The 10,000-nt window shown below is 29.4% G+C and overlaps 3 non-coding genes across 3 annotated transcripts; all 3 read left to right on the top strand.

The window, feature by feature from the left end:
* Positions 1–840: 840 nt before the first annotated feature.
* LOC145846338 (5S ribosomal RNA) lies at positions 841–959 on the top strand. Its single transcript, XR_014370725.1, has one exon. It is a non-coding gene; the product is annotated as a 5S ribosomal RNA (ribosomal RNA).
* Positions 960–3,814: 2,855 nt separating this feature from the next.
* Positions 3,815–3,933, top strand: LOC145846326 (5S ribosomal RNA). The gene has a single exon (XR_014370714.1). It is a non-coding gene; the product is annotated as a 5S ribosomal RNA (ribosomal RNA).
* Positions 3,934–8,052: 4,119 nt separating this feature from the next.
* On the top strand, positions 8,053–9,860 carry LOC145846327 (small subunit ribosomal RNA). Its single transcript, XR_014370715.1, has one exon. It is a non-coding gene; the product is annotated as a small subunit ribosomal RNA (ribosomal RNA).
* Positions 9,861–10,000: the final 140 nt, after the last annotated feature.

Below are 10,000 nucleotides of genomic sequence, written 5' to 3'. Positions count from 1 at the left end.
ATAAACTCATACTCTGATATGCGCTAATATTGCTCGTGAATTGTTATTTAGTTTAAAAATATAATTTATATTACTTTTATTTTATTTTAATTCTATATAATAACTATTTTATATTTTTATTAAAAATTTTCTTGTTCAGTTTCTAAGCAACCACAGTTACGTTTATATGTTTATTCTATTGTATTCTATATTTATCGATAATTTAATAAATGTTTTAAAAGACTATTCTGGTTTTCCACGCTCTCTTCAAAAATGTGAGTTCTTTTAATTCTTCCACTTAATTATTCATTTTAAAGTAAAACAACTAGTTATACATATTATTATATTATAATGTATGTGTATTAGATACTATTATTTTATAACATAAACATAGATGAGTTATTAAATTAAACGTCAAATATTTTATTACCTAAAATTAAGTTAATCGTAAAATCTGATGTAGTATGAGATATTCTTTAGAAACTAACTATAAATATTCTTGAAGTAAAACAAAACCATCTATAAATAGAACAATGAGAAATAGTAAAACAAACTAAACACAACATGTTTATTTTAACATTGTTTTTTATTTAGTTTAATCACTTAATAAACTTTACTTCTAATCATAGTATTTAATATAGAATATAGTTAACAATCTTTTAAACAAAGTCTTAAATAAAGTTACAGGGAGTAATTGTAATTAAAACACCAAAAAAAAAGGTTTTAATAAAAAAAATACTTACATCAAGTTAAAATTTTATAAGGATTAATTTTAAAATATCAAATTGATTGTAAATCAAGTGCAAATAGGTTTTTTAAACAAACCGAAGGGTTTATAAAGGCTTGTAAACGCTTTCAAACGCCTACGACCATACCACACTGAGCACACCCCATCTCGTCCGATCTGGGAAGTTAAGCAGTGTCGGGCGTGGTTAGTACTTAGATGGGTGACCGCTTGGGAATACCACGTGCCGTAGGCTTTTGCTTTTTGAATTCATCTTTTTTGTACTATTTTTCTTTCTGACCTATTTATACTTATTACTCGTTTATTTACATTTCTTTAACGCTTAAAAGAAAAGTAAATTCTAGTTATTAGCAAATAAAAACGTAAGCCAATCAGATAACGTTATTTGCTGTTTAAACCAATTAGAGCGCTAAAAAAGTGGTTTGACCAGTTTGAGATATCGAAAAAATAATGGCACCATCTTGTAGAGTACAATTTTCTGAGTTAAAATTAATACAATTAGTCTTTTATACTAAAACTTAAAAGTTTTTTTGTCCAAAAACAAATAAAAGCGTGGCTACTTGAAAAATCAAACGAAAATAAATTTTGCACTTTTGTATTGTGAGTCATAATAAGTTATTTACTGTTACCAACAGATACTAGCAAAAGCTTTTTAAAGTTTTGTATTAACTTAATGTATTTGTAATTACTTTTACTTAATAGAAACTATTGAATTACGTTTACTTAGTTTACTTTTGTATGTGTATTAAATATATAGCAATTTTGTTTGAACTTAAATAAGGACTATTAAACTATTAAAAGAAAACTATCAAAGTTTACTAACTCAAAAGCTAAATCTTAGTTATATTGTTATAAGCATTTATGTTGTAATTTACTAATAACTAAATGAGTTTATTTCAAACAAAAAGAATTAAATAATGTTATGTTATGTCAAGCCTACTATATGAGGTATATAGGTATATAAGGTATACAAGCTTATGTTTGAAAGTTATAATAATTAAAATAAAAATAAATATTTAGTTGGTAAAATTTGTATGTTTTAATATGCTTTGAAATTAGAGTTAGTATAGATGTTTTTTTTTAAATATAATAAATATAAGTATTTAGTTACTAATAATAAACTAAAATACCAATTTTGTAGTTATTACAAAAAAAAAAACTTATCTTACTTAAAGTTCACTGTAATTGAAACATTATACAAAAGCTTTATAATTATAAGCTTTGAATAATTCTATTTGAATAAATAATAGATTCATAACTATATTCATGTTTGCATATTTAAATTATAAAAAGTTAGTGTTTTGTGTATTGACTTTATGATTATTTTATTTTAGTAACTGTTAGTTTTATACTTTAATAAAAGAAATATGGTTAACAAGTAAGTTAAAAATGAAAGAAGCATAAAAAAACACACTAATTAACTGCTTATTCAATAGTTTGATTATTTAATTATTTTTCTGTTATATAGTTCAATCGTATTGTATAAAAAATACAGAGGTTTAAAGTAAGTTAGAATAAAAATAAAACAAAACATATAAAATAAGCATTAGTTAAAATACATAGTTTTTTTTTCTAAGAAAATTTAATTCTTTAATAATAAGTAGTAATTTAAATAAAAAATAATACAAATAAAGTTATACAATATATATACAATAGTTTGTCAAACTAGGCAAAAAACAAACTAGGCAAAAAACCTACAAAGTAGGCCACCACTACAATCCAATGTTCCAACTGGAAATTCAATGAGATCGTTACTGTACTTGTGATGAACGTTGATAATCCCCAAGATTGTAAGTCGAAGGCCTTACCCAACCTAACCAGCGCACTGGTTTTCTTACAACTGAATTAATCAACATTTATTATTGAATATAATCATTATTGATAGATAGAGGAATGTTGACAATCAACAACAGATTGTAGGTCAAAGGCATTACTCGACCCAAGTACCCACAACCTAGATTGAACAACATTTATTAGATAGATTTGTTTATTGATAGATAGAGGAATATTGTCAATCCACAACAGATTGTAAGTCAAAGGCATTACTCGACCCAAGTACCCACAACCTAGATTGAACAACATTTGTTAGATAGATTAGTTAGATAGATAAATAGTACAGTATAATCTCAAAGAATTTGAAGCCCGAACATTGAACGATAGTGGTGTTTCGTGACGACTAGCGGGATTCGATCTTACAACCTTCTGCTTATGAGTCAGCTGATAAGACCACTGACCCACCGCGCCACGACAAAGATAAAGAAATATTTTGCTATATAAATAGGTTGATTTTTATAATTTTGTTATACAGTGTCAATTACAGTGAACTTCAAGTAAGATATACATATTTATATACATAGTATATATATTTCCGAGTCTGACTTTGAGTACTTTTTATATATTATTAACAAGATTTTTTAGGAGTAATATCTGTTTAGTTCTTTAATATATCTTTAAAATAATAATATTTTTTAAGGTGTTTAAAACTTTTAGAAGCTGTATGTAATGTCTTTTAGTTTAATAGTTCTTTTAAATTAGTAAAAAAAATAAACATGGTTGAGTTATCAAATTAAACAAAATAGAACGTCAAGTATTTAATTACTAAAATTAATTTAATTAAAAAAAAAATCTCAGGTAATCTAAAATGTCAGGAATTATTTAAAAATAAATATAAATTTAAAACTTATTATATTGAAAAGATTGATGAATAATACTCTTGAATGTATGCAATGTTTGTATTTGTAATGCAATAACATAAATGGATAGATCAATGACAAATTGTAAACATATTGTATTATTTTATTTTACGATTTTATTTTATTTATTTAATAATTCAATAAACTTTACTTCTACTTTTCCTGGTCTTAGGTAATTTATAGATAACAATTATTTAAACAAACACTTTTGTACAGTTACAATACAGTTTTAGTACAGTTTGGGAGTAACTGTTGATTAAAAAAACAAAAAAAAGTTAATTCAGGTTAAAATTTTATAAGGAATAATTTTAAAATATCAAATTGATTGTAAATCAAGTGCAAATAGGTTTTTTAAATAAACCGAAGGGTTTATAAAGGCTTGTAAACGCCTTCAAACGCCTACGACCATACCACACTGAGCACACCCCATCTCGTCCGATCTGGGAAGTTAAGCAGTGTCGGGCGTGGTTAGTACTTAGATGGGTGACCGCTTGGGAATACCACGTGCCGTAGGCCTTTGCTTTTTGAATTCATCTTTTTTGTACTATTTTTCTTTCTGACCTATTTATACTTATTACTCGTTTATTTACATTTCTTTAACGCTTAAAAGAAAAGTAAATTCTAGTTATTAGCAAATAAAAACGTAAGCCAATCAGATAACGTTATTTGCTGTTTAAACCAATTAGAGCGCTAAAAAAGTGGTTTGACCAGTTTGAGATATCGAAAAAATAATGGCACCATCTTGTAGAGTACAATTTTCTGAGTTAAAATTAATACAATTAGTCTTTTATACTAAAACTTTAAAGTCTTTTTGTCCAAAAACAAATAAAAGCGTGGCTACTTGAAAAATCAAACGAAAATAAATTTTGCACTTTTGTATTGTGAGTCATAATAAGTTATTTACTGTTACCAACAGATACTAGCAAAAGCTTTTTAAAGTTTTGTATTAACTTAATGTATTTGTACTTAGTTTAAATTAATAGAGTTTATTTGGTTTACTTTATTATGTGTATTGAATGTGCTAGTATCTAAAAATAAATACAACTAAAACAAAACAAACAAGGAGAGTACTTGAATAGAACCAACACAATTTACAGACCAGTTGTGTACTAAATTTAAAGAAATTCTGAATAGTGAATATGCAATTATTATTATAAGTTCAAAGTTCACTTTAATTTAAATTAATGTATTTTGTAAATTGGTTTTATTTAATACGATAGTAGTGAATTACTTTATTTAATTTACTTTAGTATGTGTTGTATAACTTTATTTAAACCAGAAGCAAAACGGGATTATACTTTCAATAAACTACACAATTTACAGACCAGTTGTGTACTAAATAAAAAGCTATTGTGAATAGTGAATATGCAATTATTATTATAAGTTTATAAGTTCACAGTTTACAAAAGCTTTAGAATTTAGTTATTATTTGTTCATATTTGCATATCTAATTTATGAAAAGTTAGTGTTATGTGTATTGGCTTTTTAATTTCTTTATTTGTAGAACTGTTAGTTTTATATTCTAAAGAAACATTTTTAAATAAATATGTTTAACAAGTAACTTAAAAATGGAAGAAATATATTGTATATATTGTGAACTGTTTATATTTATTCTAGCTATTTGCTTAGTGTATTTATTAATGTGATTATTTTATTTTGTTGTTTGTCTTATAGTTTAATCGTATTGTGTTGAAATATATATAACAAATACAGAGGTTTAAAGTAAGTTTAAATGAAAATAAAATAAGACATATAGTTGAAATATAAGTTTAAAAAAATAGTTTTTTTTTTTTATTTCTTTGTTTGTTTGATTGTTTGTTTATTATATAATCGCGACGTGTCATTTTATTACTTTTAAGCATACTAAATATAATAATAGGTATAGTTATAGGAAAAATTCAATTAGTTTCTAATGTAATAAAAAAGTTTATTTCCACAAATAAATAAATACCTGAAAAATCAAATGAAAAATAAATTTCGCACTCTTGTATTGTGAGTCATAATAGGTTATTTACTGTTACCAACAGATACTAGCGAAGGCTTTTTAAAGTTCTATGTTAATTCAATGTATTTGTACTTAGTTTTATTAAAATGACAGTATTGATGGTTACGTTTATTAAGTATGTTTATTTAACGTTATGTAACTCAAGTAAAACCAGAAGCAAATAAGGAGACTACTTTCAATAAACTACACAATTTACATACCAATTGTATACTAAACTTAAAGCTATTTTATTTTATTCTTGATAGTTATTTTAAAGTTATTAAATTATACAAATGTATTTTGTAAAGTAGTTTTATAAAGTTACTATAGTTTATTTAACTTACTATAGTATGTGTTATATAACTTTAATTAAACCAGAAGCAAAAAGGGAGACTACTTTAAATAAACTACACCATTTATTGTTATATATAACTCTAATAAAACCAGAAGCAAAAAGGGAGACTACTTTAAATGAACTACACAAATTAAAAATATATTATTATTTATAAATCAATCGTGTTGTGTTTCAAAATACATTTTTCAAATAATGTTTTACAAGTATTTATCAGTTATTTAGTTTTCTTTTTATAGTTTAGCCGTATTGTTTTATTTATTTGTTATTATTTTTATTTAATTGTTTGCTTATTATATTTATCGCCATGTGCTTAAAAAATAAAACAACTATAAAGGTTAAAAAAGTAAGTTTAAATAAAAATAAAATGAAACATATAAAATAAGTTTATGATTTTTTTATTATTATTATTATTATTATTTAATTGTTTGCTTGTTATATTTATCGCGATGTGCTTAAAAGAATAGAACAAATACAAAGGTTTAAATTGTAAGTTTTAAATAAAATAAAATGAAACATACAAAATAAGCTTATGATTTTTTATTATTATTATTATTATTATTATTATTTTTATTTCATTGTTTGTTTAATATATCTATCGCGATGTGCTTAAAAAATAAAACAACTATAAAGGTTTAAAAAGTAAGTTTAAATAAAGATAAAATGAAACATATAAAATAAGCTTATGTTTGATTTTTTTATTTTACTTTTATTAAATTGTTTGCTTATTATATTTATCGCGATGTGCTTAAAAGAATAGAACAAATACAAAGGTTTAAATTGTAAGTTTTAAATAAAATAAAATGAAACATACAAAATAAGCTTATGATTTTTTATTATTATTATTATTATTATTATTATTTTTATTTCATTGTTTGTTTAATATATCTATCGCGATGTGCTTAAAAAATAAAACAACTATAAAGGTTTAAAAAGTAAGTTTAAATAAAGATAAAATGAAACATATAAAATAAGCTTATGTTTGATTTTTTTATTTTACTTTTATTAAATTGTTTGCTTATTATATTTATCGCGATGTGCTTAAAAGAATAGAACAAATACAAAGGTTTAAATTGTAAGTTTTAAATAAAATAAAATGAAACATACAAAATAAGCTTATGATTTATTATTATTATTATTATTATTATTATTATTATTATTATTATTATTATTATTTTTATTTCATTGTTTGTTTATTATATCTATCGCGATGTGCTTAAAAAATAAAACAACTATATTAAAAAGTAAGTTTAAATAAAGATAAAATGTAACATATAAAATAAGCTTATGTTTGATTTTTTTATTTTATTTTCATTTAATTGTTTGTTTATTATATTTATCGCAATCTGCTTAAAAAAATAAAACGAGTATTAAGGTTTGAAAAGTAAGTTTAAATAAAAATAAAATAAAACATATAAAATAAGCTTATGTTTTTTTTTTTTTTTTTTATTATTATTATTTTTATTCAATTTTTTGTTTATTATACTTATCGCAATGTGCTTAAAACGATAAAACAAATATAAAGATTTAAAAAGTACGCTTAAATAAAAAATAATACAAATAAAGTTTATTTATAATAAATATATATATTTAAAACATTAAAAAAAGTAGTTTATACATATTTTTATTTATTTATTTCTTTTAAACATATTAAATAAAGTATAAAAAAGTATTAAAACATTTAAACGTAGCATAAATAAGCTTAAAACATTAAAATAATCGAAAAGAAACAAAGAAATTGAAAAAAATCGGAAAAAATCGGCAAAAAAAGTTCAACAGCAACATTTGAGCATCATACACGTATGCATTACTTTACACTAGTGAGAGAGACGTGTTTGTGCGTTCGGTCGACTTGACGAGAAAGCGGGCTTAAAGCATTACTGTTTAGCACCCGAGGCGCGGCTATTGCAGCGGCGGCGAACGTGCTATGTAAACGCATTGGAGCAGCGTATGAAAAACTACAAGCGTCCAGCGGCGGTAGGCTTATAGCTTTGCGAAGTCGTCGAGACGAGTAGCCGACGCAGGCAGGCACGGCTCGAGGCGGGTAACTGCAGCAGACAGATGGCGTGTTGCTGCTGACGAGTTAACCGGCAGAAGGCAAACGGTTGGTCGGGAGAAAGAACAGTCAGTTGTATAGCTGCATGCTGCAGTCGACGCGGGCTGGCGCTTTAAACAGCAAAAGGCCGGCGCCGACTTTCAGTAACGTTCGCAAGGCTTTTAAGCCGAGTGATAGAAAAGGTCTGTATTTATACAGTAAAAACGCTCAGTCGAGCAACGGGTTTAAACGCCCTCGGATAGTTATCTGGTTGATCCTGCCAGTAGTCATATGCTTGTCTCAAAGATTAAGCCATGCAAGTGTAAGTACGAGCTCACGTACAGTGAAACTGCGAATGGCTCATTAAATCAGTTATGGTTCATTTGATTGTACGCTTTTACATGGATAACTGTGGCAATTCTAGAGCTAATACATGCGTAAAGCGCCGAACTGACGTGAGGCGCGCATTTATCAGACCAAAACTAACCGGCTTTCGGGTCGTTACAATGGTGACTCTGGATAAGCTTGCGGATCGCACGGCCTAGTGCTGGCGACATCTCATTAAAGCAACTGCCCTATCAACTATCGTCGGTACGGTATCGGCCTACCGAGGTTGTAACGGGTGACGGAGAATCAGGGTTCGATTCCGGAGAGGGAGCCTGAGAAACGGCTACCACATCCAAGGAAGGCAGCAGGCGCGCAAATTACCCATTCCCGGCTCGGGGAGGTAGTGACGAAAAATAACAATGCAGACCTCGTACGAGGTCCTGCAATTGGAATGAGTACACTTTAAACTTTTTAACGAGTATCCATTGGAGGGCAAGTCTGGTGCCAGCAGCCGCGGTAATTCCAGCTCCAAAAGTGTATATTTAAGTTGTTGCGGTTGAAAAGCTCGTAGTTGGATATAGGGACGGCGAGGTTGGTCGGTCGAAAGGCTAGCACTGGCCTCGTTGTTCTTGTTGGTCGGTGCCTTCGCGGTGCTCTTAACTGAGTGTTGCGGTGGTCCGGCAAGTTTACCTTGAAAAAATTAGAGTGTTCAAAGCAGGCTTTACGCTTGTATAATGTTGCATGGAATAATGGAATAGGACCTCGGTTCTATTTTGTTGGTTTTCGGAGCACGAGGTAATGATTAATAGGAACGGACGGGGGCATCCGTACTGTGCCGTTAGAGGTGAAATTCTTGGATCGGCGCAAGACGAACGACTGCGAAAGCATTTGCCAAGAATGTTTTCTTTAATCAAGAGCGAAAGTCAGAGGTTCGAAGACGATCAGATACCGTCCTAGTTCTGACCTTAAACGATGCCGACTAGCGATCGGGCAGTGTCGAACTTAAGAACTGTCCGGCAGCTTCCGGGAAACCAAAGTCTTTGGGTTCCGGGGGAAGTATGGTTGCAAAGCTGAAACTTAAAGGAATTGACGGAAGGGCACCACCAGGAGTGGAGCCTGCGGCTTAATTTGACTCAACACGGGAAATCTCACCCGGCCCGGACACAGCGAGGATTGACAGATTGAGAGCTCTTTCTTGATTCTGTGGGTGGTGGTGCATGGCCGTTCTTAGTTGGTGGAGCGATTTGTCTGGTTAATTCCGATAACGAACGAGACTCTTACTTGCTAAATAGCTGCTCGACCCATTGGGTCGGAGACAACTTCTTAGAGGGACTAGTGGCGTTTAGCCACACGAGATTGAGCAATAACAGGTCTGTGATGCCCTTAGATGTTCGGGGCCGCACGCGCGCTACACTGACCGGATCATCGTGTGTTCCCTAGGCCGAAAGGTCCGGGTAATCCGTTGAACCCCGGTCGTGCTAGGGATAGGGACTTGCAATTGTTTCCCTTGAACGAGGAATTCCCAGTAAGCGCGAGTCATTAGCTTGCGTTGATTACGTCCCTGCCCTTTGTACACACCGCCCGTCGCTACTACCGATTGAATGGTTTAGTGAGGTCCTCCGATTGAGCCTGGTACGTGCGGCAACGCACTCGCCGGTGTTCGAAAAGACGATCGAACTTGATCATTTAGAGGAAGTAAAAGTCGTAACAAGGTTTCCGTAGGTGAACCTGCGGAAGGATCATTAACGAATCGAAATTTGATTTCAAGCGACGTCTCTTCTTCGAAGGGACCGAGCCCTGTAACTGTTATAGTTCGGTCGCGTTGCTTCCTGACAGCGGGAGTAATAATTCAGCACGCAAGTGCTGGCGCGGCCGCTTCTTTTTG

The sequence above is a fragment of the Thalia democratica genome, unplaced genomic scaffold (genome assembly GCF_965202585.1).
Source record: "Thalia democratica unplaced genomic scaffold, ktThaDemo2.hap1.1 HAP1_SCAFFOLD_417, whole genome shotgun sequence".
Lineage (NCBI taxonomy): Eukaryota > Metazoa > Chordata > Thaliacea > Salpida > Salpidae > Thalia > Thalia democratica.
Note: the sequence above shows the minus strand (reverse complement) of the source record. Positions and strands in the feature narration are given on the sequence as shown.